Raw genomic sequence first — 12173 nt, 5'->3', positions numbered from 1 at the left:
ANCAGTGGTTTGTAGTTCTCCTTGAAGAGGTCCTTTACATCCCTTGTAAGTTGAATTCCTAGGTATTTTATTCTCTTTGAAGCAATTGTGAATGGGAGTTCACTCATGATTTGGCTCTCTGTTTGTCTGTTATTGGTGTATAGGAATGCTTGTGATTTTTGCACATTGATTTTGTATCCCGAGACTTTGCTGAAGTTGCTTATCAGCTTGAGGAGAGTTTGGGCTGAGATAATGGGGTTTTCAAAATATATAATCATGTCATCTGCAAACAGGGATAATTTGACTTCCTTTTGTCCTAATTGAATACACTTTATTTCCTTCTCCTGCCTGATTGCCCTGGCCAGAACTTCCAGTACTATGTTGAATAGGAGTGGTGAGAGAGGGCATCCCTGTCTTGTGCCAGTTTTCAAATGAAATGCTTTCAGTTTTTGCCCATTCAGTATGATATTGGCTGTGGGTTTGTCATAAATAGCTCTTATTATTTTGAAATATGTCCCATCAATACCTAGTTTGTTGAGAGTTTTTAGCATGAAGGGCTGTTGAATTATGTTGAAAGCCTTTTCTGCATCTATTGAGATAATCATGTGGCTTTTGTCTTTGATTCTGTTTATATGATGGATCATGTTTATTGATTTGCATATGTTGAACCAGCCTTGCATCCCAGGGTAAAGCCAACTTGATCGTGGTGGATAAGTTTTTGATGTGCTGCTGGATATGGTTTCCCAGTATTTTATTGCATGAATATTCCTCAGGGGTATTGGTCTAAAATTCTCTTTCTTTGTTGTATCTGCCAGGCTTATGGTATCAGGATGATGTTGGCCTCATAAAATGAGTTAGGGAGGATTCCCTCTTTTTCTATTGATTGGAATAGTTTCAGAAGGAATGGTACCAGCTCCTCTTTGTACCTCTGGTAGAATTCGGCTGTGAATCCATCTGGTCCTGAACCTTTTTTGGTTGATAGGCTATTAATTATTGCCTCAATTTCAGAACCTGTTATTGGTCTATTCAGGGATTCAACTTCTCCCTCCTAGTCTTAGGAGGGTGTCCAGGAATTCATCCATTTCTTCTAGATTTTCTAGTTTATTTGCGTAGAGGTATTTATAGTGTTCTCTGATGGTGGATTGTATTTCTGTGGGGTCGGTGGTGATATCCCTTTTATCATTTTTTATTGTGTCTATTTGATTCTTCTCTCTTTTCTTCTCTATTAGTCTTGCTAGTGGTCTATCAATTTTGTCGATCTTTTCAAAAAAACAGCTCCTGGATTCATTGATTTTTTTGAAGGGTGTTTTGTGTCTCTATCTCCTTCGGTTCTGCTTTGATCTTAGTTATTTCTTGCCTTCTGCTAGCTTTTGAATGTGTTTGCTCTTGCTTCTCTAGTTCTTTTAATTGTGATGTTAGGTTGTCAATTTTACATCTTTCCTGCTTTCTCTTGTGGGCATTTAGTGCTATAAATTTCCCTCTACACACTGCTTTAAATGTGTTCCAGAGACTGTGGTATGTCGTGTCTTTTCCTTTCCATGTTTAGTGCTTCCTTCAGGAAGTCTTGTAAGGCAGGCCTGGTGGTGACAAAATCTCTCAGCATTTGTTTGTCTGTAAAGGATTTTATTTCTCCTTCACTTATGAAGCTTAGTTTGGCTGTTTATGTAATTCTGGGTTGACAATTATTTTCTTTAAGAATGTTGAATATTGGCCCCCACTCTTCTGGCTTGTAGTGCTGCCGAGAGATCCGCTGTTAGTCTGATGGGCTTCCCTTTGTGGGTAACCTGACCTTTCTCTCTGGCTGCCCTTAACATTTTTTTCCTTCATTTCAACTTTGGTGAATCTGACAATTATGTGTCTTGGAGTTGCTCTTCTCAAGGAGTATCTTTGTGGCATTCTCTGTGTTTCCTGGATTTGAATGGTGGCCTGCCTTGCTAGGTTGGCGAAGTTCTCCTGGATTATATCCTGAAGAATGTTTTCCAACTTGGTTCCATTCTCCCTGTCACTTTCAGGTACACCAGTCGGATGTAGATTTGGTCTTTTCACACAGTCCCATATTTCTTGGAGGCTTTGTTCATTTCTTTTTTTTTTTTTTCTCTAAACTTCTCTTCTCACTTCATTTCATTTATTTGATCTTCAATCACTGATACCCTTTCTTCCATTTGATCAAATCGGCTACTGAAGCTTGTGCATGCATCACATAGTTCTCGTGCCATGGTTTTCAGCTCCATCAGGTCATTTAAGGACTTCTCTACACTGTTAATCTAGCTAACCATTCATCTAATCTTTTTTCAAGGTTTTTAGCTTCTTTGCGATGGGTTTGAATGTCCTCCTTTAGCTGGGAGACGTTTGTTATTACCGATCATCTGAAGCCTTCTTCTCTCACCTCATCAAAGTCATTCCCCATCCAGCTTTGTTCCACTGCTGGCGAGGAGCTGCAATCCTTTGGAAGAGAAGAGGCGCTCTGATTTTTAGAACTTTCGGCTTTTCCGCTCTGGTTTCTCCCCATCTTTGTGGTTTTATCTACCTTTGGTCTTTGATTGTGGTGATGTACACATGGGGTTTTGGTGTGGATGTCCTTTCTGTTTGTTAGTTTTCCTTCTAACAGTCAAGATCCTCAGCTGCAGGTCTGTTGGAGTTTGCTGGAGGTCCACTTCAGACCCTGTTTGCGTGGGTATCACCAGCGGAGGCTGCAGAACAGCAAATATTGCAGAACAGCAAATGTTGCCACCTGATCCTTCCTCTGGAAGCTTCATCTCAGAGGGACATCTAGCTGTGTGAGGTGTCAGTTGGCCCCTCCTGGGAGGTGTCTCCCAGTTAGGCTACTCAGGGGTCAGGGACCCACTTGAGGAGGCAGTCTATCTGTTCTCAGATCTGAAACTCCGTGCTGTGATAAGCACTACTCTCTTCAAAGCTGTCAGACAGGGACGTTTAAGTCTGCAGAAGTTTCTGCTGCCTTTTGTTCAGCTATGCCCTGCCCCCAGAGGTGGGGTCTACAGAGGCAGGCAGGCCTCCTTGAGCTGCGGTGGGCTCCACCCAGTTGGAGCTTCCAGGCTGCTTTGTTTACCTACTCAAGCCTCAGCAATGGCGGATGCCCCTCCCCCAGCCTCACTGCCACCTTGCAGTTCAACCTCAGACTGCTGTGCTAGCAGTGAGCGAGGCTCTGTGGGCATGGGACCCTCTGAGCCAGGCGCGGGATATAATCTCCTGGAATGCCGTTTGCTAAGGCCATTGGAAAAGCGCAGTATTAGGGTGGGAGTGTCCCAATTTTCCAGGTACCTTCTGTCACAGCTTCCCTTTGCTGGGAAAGGGAATTCCCAATCCCTTGCACTTCCTGGGTGAGGCGATGCCCCACCCTGCTCCATGGGCTGCACACACTGTCTGACAAACCCCAGTGAGATGAACCCGGTACCTCAGTTGGAAATGCAGAAATCACCCGTCTTCTGTATTGCTCACGCTGGGAGCTGCAGACTGGAGCTGTTCCTATTCGGCCATCTTGGAACCTACCCCCGTGAAATCCATTTTCTAATCACGTCCTGAGTTTTGTCAATCTGGAGATTTTTATAAATGGAACTGCTTTATGAGTATCTTTATTAAGTCAGAAATGTAAACAGCCATTTATAACAACATTAATATAATAATTCAAATGCTACATGATACTGTCTTGCCAGAACATACATTCATAGTGATAAACCAAAACCCTCTTAACTAATGCTTAAATATATTTGCTTTTAAAAGGTGTCATTGGTCCAGTTACTAATGATATTAATTGCTTTATTTCCTCAAATCCCAATTTTGCACGATCCATTTTCCAGAGCTTAGTATTGATTTTTTTCAAGAATAATTGATATAACATTAAGTGAGACAGCCATGTCAATCAATTATAGTCCTCTCATCAAATGGACAATTTATGCCTTGTAAGCATGGGTCTACACATAATGTTTTCTACAATGTCAGTAGGATTTCATGTGACTGGGGTTCTGCTCTTGCCTTTTTGGATTCCCTTCTCTGCCTGCCTTCTTCCCCTTCTCTTCTTGGCTTAATTATTATCTTTCACGAACTAACACAGGAATTACCTTTCCGTGAGATCTTTCCGGAATCCCCACATTCAATGTCACAATTAGTCTCTTCTCTCAGTTCCGTAGCACTTTGTTTTTGAACCTTTAGCAGAATGACTAGTTAGTCGGGGACATGCCCATGTCCCCAGCTAGACTTGGAGCTCCTTGAGGGCAGTACGTGCCTTTTCACCTTCTTCTCCTCTCCATTAATGCAAAGTAGGTGGCAGATGCATTCTTTCTGAATGATTGACATCAATAAGACATCACAAAAATATTGGGCTAGTAGAATTTTCATTTTGTTTGAACAGGTTAATGTCCATGTTGGTTTACTTGAGAACACATAATTGGTGTAAAATTAGGTGACAAATTTGTAAATGTGGCTTTAGGGAGTCATTCACATTGGAAGATTGAATTCTACTGCTGACTTCTACTGACTAAACTGCTGGCATTCTGTTCTTTACAGTAAAAGTGACATTGGGTGAAAGCATTGGTATTGGTGTCTAGCTGTTTTGAGCTGAGGCTACCTTTGTTTGAGTGAAGGGAATATTTGGATCATCTGAGTGGAAATATGCATGTCATGAGACAAATATGCTGGCATTTCTGTTATGACAACAGATGATATCCTCTTCCTGAGTAACTTGGGAAAGGCAGGGAGTTTGGGGAGGCCTGCAGCATGACCTGGGTCACATTCAGAATGCGTTCTGCTGTTCAGAGTTTCCTTGCTCTTGAGTATCACCCTTTGCCTCAGTTCTTCAGATGGAAAATGGTTGGAAGTCAGTGGAATTATTGTGTAATAAAAACAGCTAATGTTTATTTCCTATGCATCAAGTACCATACGAATACATGAGCTCATTTAATCCTGACAACAGCCCTGTGAGGTGGTACTATTAGGATCCCCACTTTACAGGAGAGGAAATGGCACCTTGGAGAGGTTAAGTGATGTGCTCAAGGCCAACTGCTAGTCAATGGGAAAGTGTGAGACCCAAATTCAAGTCTTTCTGATCATTGGGCCTGTGTATGTGTGTGTGTGCATGTGTGTGTGTGTGTGTGTGTGTGTTTTACCTCCATGCTAAGCTGCTTCTGCGATCGCTCTGGAGAGCCTCATAAAAGAACTAAATAAATCAAAGGGGCACGGGATATCCTTCTTAGGGAGAAGAGTGTTTAGTAGGAGGTTTATTACATGTTTTCTTGAGGAAATTCTCAGCCTAGAGTAAAGATAGATGGTATAAAAACTGTACCCTGGTTGATTTGATTGACACCTCAAGATGTTTTGAATCTAGTTACACTTACATTGCTGTCAGGTGATTTCTGAGATGTTGCTTCATTGCAGTACAAGTTCAGAGGACAAAGGTCTTCCACAGTTGGAGGGGTCAGTGTGAATGGAGCATTGGAGGTTGTGCTGCCTTTTCTGAGCTGTGCATGGTTGTCTTTTTTCCTGCCAGTAGGTGGAAATAGAACTGAATCTTTCAGCACTTGCTCTTTCAGCTGAATACTGGCAGGATTCCTTTAATTTCTGCCGTGAAGGAAAAAAATAAAAAACCTCAGGAGAAGTTTGGAGTGTTCAGTTAGAGGACTGTTACTCTGCAGACTGGAATACTTCCAGTCTGATGGTCAGATAATGGTTTCAGCCTCCTAGAAGGCCAGGGTGCTGGAAGCAGCTGCTGGCAGCCGTGGGTGTTCCATGAGCTCTGCTGGACACCCACCTCGAGGGGAGCTTTTCCTATCCTCACCACACATCCTTTTACTCCTCCTGTCCCACCCATTTAAACCTTTGTCTTTACTGTCAAATTGTGTATCATGTTTATTTTCAGAAACTACATTTCTGAAATTAAAATCTACCAAGCTGAAACAGCACATAGATGGATAAAGTACAAGAGGAAAGCCTCCCACCCACAGTTCCCCCACTTTCTCATTGTATTAACATACGTTTTTTGCATACCTATCCAGACTTTTTCTGTAACATAAACAACTATATATCTCATCAAAATAAAACTGGCATTATGTAACAAATGTTGTTCTGTGTCTTGCTTTTTGCACTTTTGAGTGTATCAGGGCTGCCCGTGAATGTGATTAGCTCTAGTGTTTCCCAGCTGGGGCAGTTTGGCCCCGAGGTGACACGTGGCAATGTCTGGAGACATTTTCAGTTGTCAACAACTAGAGTGACGGGATGCTACTGGCATCTAGTGCGTAGAGACCAGAGATGTTGCTAAATATTCCACAAGGCACAGGACAGCACCTCACAAAGCATTATCCAGCCCCTAATGTTTAGTACTGAGGTTGAGAAACCCTTTGCTAGGTAACCTCATTCTTTGCAATGGTGTACTGTATTCTAGAGTGTGAATTTCTCATCCTGTGTTAATGTTTTCCTATAGGCAGTCACATAAGGTTGTTTCCAACTCATCTCACCTATAATCCCAGCCCTCTGGGAGGCCGAGGTGAGAGAATAGCTTAAGGCCAGCAGTTTGAGACCAGCCCAGGCAACATAGTGAGACCCCAAGTCTGCCAAAAAAAAAAAAAATTAGCTGGGCGTGATGGTGTGCATCTGTAGTACTAGCTACTCTGGAGACTGAGGCGGGAGGATCACTTGAGCCCAGGAGTTCAAGGCTACAGTGAACTATGATCGTGCCACTGTACTGCAGCCTGGGTGACAGAACAAGACCCTGTTTCAAAAAAACCAAACCAAACAAAACAAAAAAACCAGTATTGGAATAAATATTGGTTTACATCTTTGTGTACTTTGAGATTTTGTTTCCGTGAGATAAAGACACAAAATTAAAATATCTGAGGATAGGGACTTTATTTTAAAAGTAAAAAGTGCTATTTTACACCCAGAATCCCTAATTTACAGTTCCAAAAGCAAAAGACCTAAAATAAAGTTTAAAATTAACAGCAAACTCAGAATTTGGTGGCAAAACCTTACTTGAACTTGTGTGAGGCTAGTCTTTATTTATTACATTTAATGTGAATATTTAGACATCTGTTGCAGGAATCTTTGTTTGATTATGGGATACTGTCTCAGTCTCTGATGATGTAGTTACATAATATGGCACCTTATTGACTTTTTAAAAATATCTGAATTGAATTCCAAAGCTCTTTCAGCTTTTTGGCAAACATTACTATCTGATAGATTTGTTTGCATTAGAATGGCAGCCTCGGGAATTTAATATTATAGTGATGTGCAGCATTTAGTCCTTAATAATTCTTATATGTTGAAATGAGCAGGTTGTGTGACTTCAGTGATTTTGTTTTCAGCATCTATAACCCCCTTTTAAAGGTGATTTTAGTCCTATAAAGAAAAATTGCATGTTTTCAGGTCACAATTTTGCCTTGTGCTTTTCCATACAAATTAGCCCCTCAGAAAACATGAAGCATGGTCTTGAAAATCACTTTTGCTCATTCTTTTTTTTTTTTTTTTTTTTAAGACAGAGTCTCACTCTGCTGCCCAGGCTGGAATGTAATGGTGCAATCTCGGCTCACTGCAGCCTCCGCCTCCCAGGTTCAAGCAATTCTCTGCCTCAGCCTCCCGAGTAGCTGGGATTACAGGTGCCTGCCACCATGCCCTTATAATTTTTGTATTTTCAATAGAGATGAGTTTTACCATCTTGGCCAGGCTGGTCTTGAACTCCTGACCTCATGATCCACCCACCTTGGCCTCCCCAAGTGCTGGGATTATAGGCATGAGCCACCATGCCTGGCCTGCTCATTCTTTAAAAGATTGGCAATAGCTAAAACATTTTGCATGCTTGCTCTGTTTCATGCTTAGCAAACATTACCAAATCTGACCTCCACAACAATACTTGTAGGAGGTAGTCTTTTTATCTTAGTTTATCCGCAGGGAATGGGCTTCTGGAAGTTGAGGATGTGTGCAGAGTAACATCTGGGAAGAGGCAGAACCCAAATCTGCAGTTGTATGTGCTACATCCCTCCCCGGTGTAATTAGAATTCACTTTCCCCCATGTGGACAGAGTTTTAATATTTCTATTAAACTGTAATTAAATTAATTTTTTTTTTTTTTTTTTTTTTTTTTTTTTTTTGAGACGGAGTCTCGCTCTTTCGCCCAGGCTGGAGTGCAGTGGCCGGATCTCAGCTCACTGCAAGCTCCGCCTCCCGGGTTTACGCCATTCTCCTGCCTCAGCCTCCCAAGTAGCTGGGACTAGAGGCGCCCGCCAACTCGCCCGGCTAGTTTTTTGTATTTTTTAGTAGAGACGGGGTTTCGCCGTGTTAGCTAGGTTGGTCTCGATCTCCTGACCTCGCGATCCACCCGTCTCGGCCTCCCAAAGTGCTGGGATTACAGGCTTGAGCCACCGCGCCCGGCCATAAATTAATTAAATTGTAATTGGTAGCCATGCTTTTTCTCTCAAGGGGCTACAGTTGGACTTGACAGCAAATAGGCAAATGTCACTTGAGTCAAGTGGATATTTTCATCACAACATTAAGAGAAAGCACTGGAGCAAATCTGAGGTCACAAAGCTCTCCCACCAAAGAACTAAGCATTATTTGAAATGAGAAAACATTAATGTCCTCCCTGGAGCCTGGAATTGACATGAAATTAGGGAAAAGCATCGAGTTATATTTATTTCTTTTGTTATATATATTTATTTATATATAACATATATAAATAGTTATATATAGTTATATATATTTATTCCAAGAAGATGTCGGTTTTCATTATGAAAGGGGAGGGAAACATCACACACCAGGGCCTGTCGTGGGTTGGGGGGCTAGGGGAGGGATAGCATTAGGAGAAATACATAATGTAGATGACAGGTTGATGGGTGCAGCAAACCACCATGGCATGTGTATACCTATGTGATAAAACTGCACATTCTGCACATGTATCCCAGAACTTAAAGTATAATTTTAAAAAAGAAATTCAATTTAATGTAAAAAAAAATTTAAAAACATATTATCTTCTATTCTTTACAGCAGAGCCAAATCAAGAACCCTCAGGAAAAATTCTTGCCCCAAGCCAACTGGAATTTCTGACTAGTGAATTTTTTGTGTGTGACAAGCTTAGCCTGGGGTAAAGTCCAGGAAGGATGCTTCTATGTTGGTTTTTTAGCTGTTGCTGACATGATTCCCTTTGCTGCCTCCTAGCTCTCGAGGTTTCTCCAAAAAGCATATGCAAGGAACTTTCATATTCCTTCCTTGGAGGAGTTTCTGATGTTCCTTCTCCACTGTGTCCTCTGCAACTCAATCTACTGATTTGTTTTAACATTTCAAGTTTATAGCTGATATTACTGTTGTGATGGGGAATCCCAGGGTATGAACTGTGTGCAGGCCAGTTAACTACTCCTGTTATTTCTTGGCTTGGTAGGCTTTTATTGTTACTTTCAGCTGTCTTTCAGCTTTTTACCCACGGTCCTTCACCTTTGATGAGTTCTCTCTGGTTCTTTGGTCTTTGAGAAAGACCTAAGTACACTCCCCTTAGTCCCTCATTTAAATGCCCATTCTCACAGCACCCCTGAACCTTGAGGTGTCTTTAGGTTCTGCATGAACACCTCACAGGTCCAAACTCCTCTCTGCCTCAGGCCCTTTGTATGTGCTGGTCCCTCTGTCTGGGACACACTTTCGTAGCTACCAGCCACTTTTTACCCGGTTGTTAACTTCAGTTTATGTTCTAAAGGAAGCCTTCCTAGACTACCACACCCCTTCTCCTAGCTAAGATCAGCTATTAGTTGTGATTATTTCATAAGTCAGTCTGTACCATGAGATTGGATATGCTGTTAGCCCAGGGACCAAGTAAAATGTTTCAGTGCGATAACTATTTGTGCAGTGAATGAACAAATGAGGCCTATACTTCTCTGGATTCCCAGTCAGCCTCTCTGCTTTTAGACTTTATTTTCCAGACCTACATTTTTACTAAAATATGTGTGTTTCCTCACATCATTCACTGGCCCCGTTCACCAGCCTTTACACTGTTCCCATTCTAGGCCCAGCCTGCACTCTCAAAAACAGACTTATCAAGGCACTTCTCTATTCTGTTGTTTCTTAATATCAACAGGTTGTTTCAGAGGCAGTTTGTTTGCTAGTGTTTATTTATTATGGATATTTCAAGAATATGAGGAAAGCACAAGGAGCTTATGACAAATAGCCATGTACCCACTGCCCAGACTTGCAGGTGGAAACATTTGCTATGTTTGCTTCAAAGAAATAAAATGTTACAGAAACAGTTGAGGCTCCCACTCTCTCCTCTCCCTTCAGAGCTAACCACTGTGTGGACAATTGCCAGATGAATTATTGGAACACCTGCAAATGAAAGTAAATAGGAAACTTGACATTTGGCTAGATTATGGGTAGGAAATGTTATCTCACTCTTGTTTTTTTAAATATTTAACTGATTTCTAGTACAGTTGAGCATTTTTAATGTTTGTTGGCTATCTGGGCTGCTTCGATGAATTACATGTTTATATCTTTTCTGTGTTATCTATTTGCCATTTTCTGTTTATTTATCTTTCTTCTTGGTTTGTAAAGATCTCTGTATATTTGGATTATTCTGTTGCCTGTAATATGTGTTACAAATATCAACTTCTAATCCATAGCTTTTCATTTAGTTTTGTTTATATTATCATGTGTTGTGTAGAAATTTTAAATGTCTTTGTGATCTGATGAACATTTTCTTTAAGATTTCTGCTTTTATATTTTAGGAAACACTTATGCTGAGATGGTGAAGGTATTCTCATCAAAATGTTTTAAATGTTTTGTTTTTTACATTTTAACCTTTAATTTGGAATTTATTTTTGTAATTAGATAGGAATCTAATTTATTTTAACCAAGCTGCAGTATGCAGTTGAGTATATTTATTCTTTTGCTTATCTATATACCACTGGCTTGTTTTTCATGTCTTATTACACTGCCTAGTATCTCTAGTATGGTATTAAATAGACATGTCATCAGGCATTTGCTAAACCTTATTTAACTTGATTACACTAATAATCAATAATGTAGGTCTATATCAGCTTTATAGATGAGGTGACTGAAGCTTACAGTAGTTAAGTAACTTTTCCAGAATCACACAGCTAGGAGGTAAATAACAGAGCCTGGGGTCAAACCCCGGTCTCAGTGACTTCAGAGTCTAACCGCCTATACTGCCTCTTGGTCTCAGATGACTTGGGGGAAAGGTATCCCTTTCCACCTTGCCTGCTTGTGCAGGCATGAAATTTTACTGAAGTGATGCCAGAGAAGCACTTCCAGTGTGTCTGGAGAAAACTAATAGACTTTGTTTAATTTAGACCTGCCAAGAGTAGATTAAAGAACCTTATAAGTATGAAACAGTTCTTATTCCAGATAATATAAGCATTCACTCAGGTAATATAATCACATCTCAGTGGAACTTCAGCTATAGGGAGCAGATCTTCATAGTAAGTTAACATTCTGAGGAATATTAACAAGTAATTGCAATGCCTTCCTTCCCAGCCTCTCTCCGTGAAAAACCTGAGGCACCTTACAAAGATTGACCTAAAACAAGGTGAAATAAGAAGATGAGAAAATTAGGACAAAGAGAAATAAATATGATAAAACAGAAAATAATTCTTGCCTTAGTGTCATTGGGTAGAGTTTGGCCACAACATAATCCTAAGCTTCCTAGCAACTGAAGCAAAGAAAACCTGTCCAGTTCTACAATTCACGGTGGGCACGAGATGAAAATAGAATGGTTGCTAGGGGAATACTCAGTGCTTCCTGCTCCTGAGACTGGAGAGAAAATTGCTCTTTGGCCTCCAGAGAGGGGCCCCGTGCAATCACAGGGACAGTGCTTACAGCATCTTCTCAGTGGTGGGAGTGCACCTCATGTGACTGCATTCCCCTACTTTACCTCAAGCTCCTTGAGGGGTGAGCACCATATCTATTGTGTTCATCATATATCAGGGCCCACCACAGTGCCTGAGACATAATACGTGCTCATAATGTATTTTTGAATGAATGAATGTTATTTGTAATTTCTATCAATAAAAGCCAGTGGGTGGATACAAGGTCACTACACAAAAATTAATAATTTTTTTCTATAAACTAGCAATGAACAATTTGGAAATAAAATTTCTAAAAATTCCACTTATAATATCATCAAAACAATAAAATACTTAGGAGTAAATTTATCAAAAGAGATGTAAGACTTATTCACTGAAAACTACAGGACAT

The 12173-nt window shown here is 40.7% G+C and overlaps 1 protein-coding gene and 1 long non-coding RNA gene across 2 annotated transcripts in view; one reads left to right on the top strand and one right to left on the bottom strand.

The window, feature by feature from the left end:
- The window catches only part of LOC108519217 (1-phosphatidylinositol 4,5-bisphosphate phosphodiesterase epsilon-1-like), a 147766-nt gene that overhangs the window by 87123 nt on the left and 48470 nt on the right, over nucleotides 1-12173 (top strand). The gene's annotated exons all lie outside the window — the stretch shown is intronic.
- Nucleotides 1-12173, bottom strand: part of LOC108519222 (uncharacterized) — a 35916-nt gene that overhangs the window by 10782 nt on the left and 12961 nt on the right. The window contains exon 3 of the long non-coding RNA XR_001882572.1: nucleotides 5328-5550. This is a non-coding gene — a long non-coding RNA (uncharacterized LOC108519222). The remainder of the gene's footprint in view (nucleotides 1-5327; nucleotides 5551-12173) is intronic.

Source organism: Rhinopithecus bieti, unplaced genomic scaffold, assembly GCF_001698545.2.
Source record: "Rhinopithecus bieti isolate Rb0 unplaced genomic scaffold, ASM169854v2 scaffold_48366, whole genome shotgun sequence".
NCBI lineage: Eukaryota > Metazoa > Chordata > Mammalia > Primates > Cercopithecidae > Rhinopithecus > Rhinopithecus bieti.
Note: the sequence above shows the minus strand (reverse complement) of the source record. Positions and strands in the feature narration are given on the sequence as shown.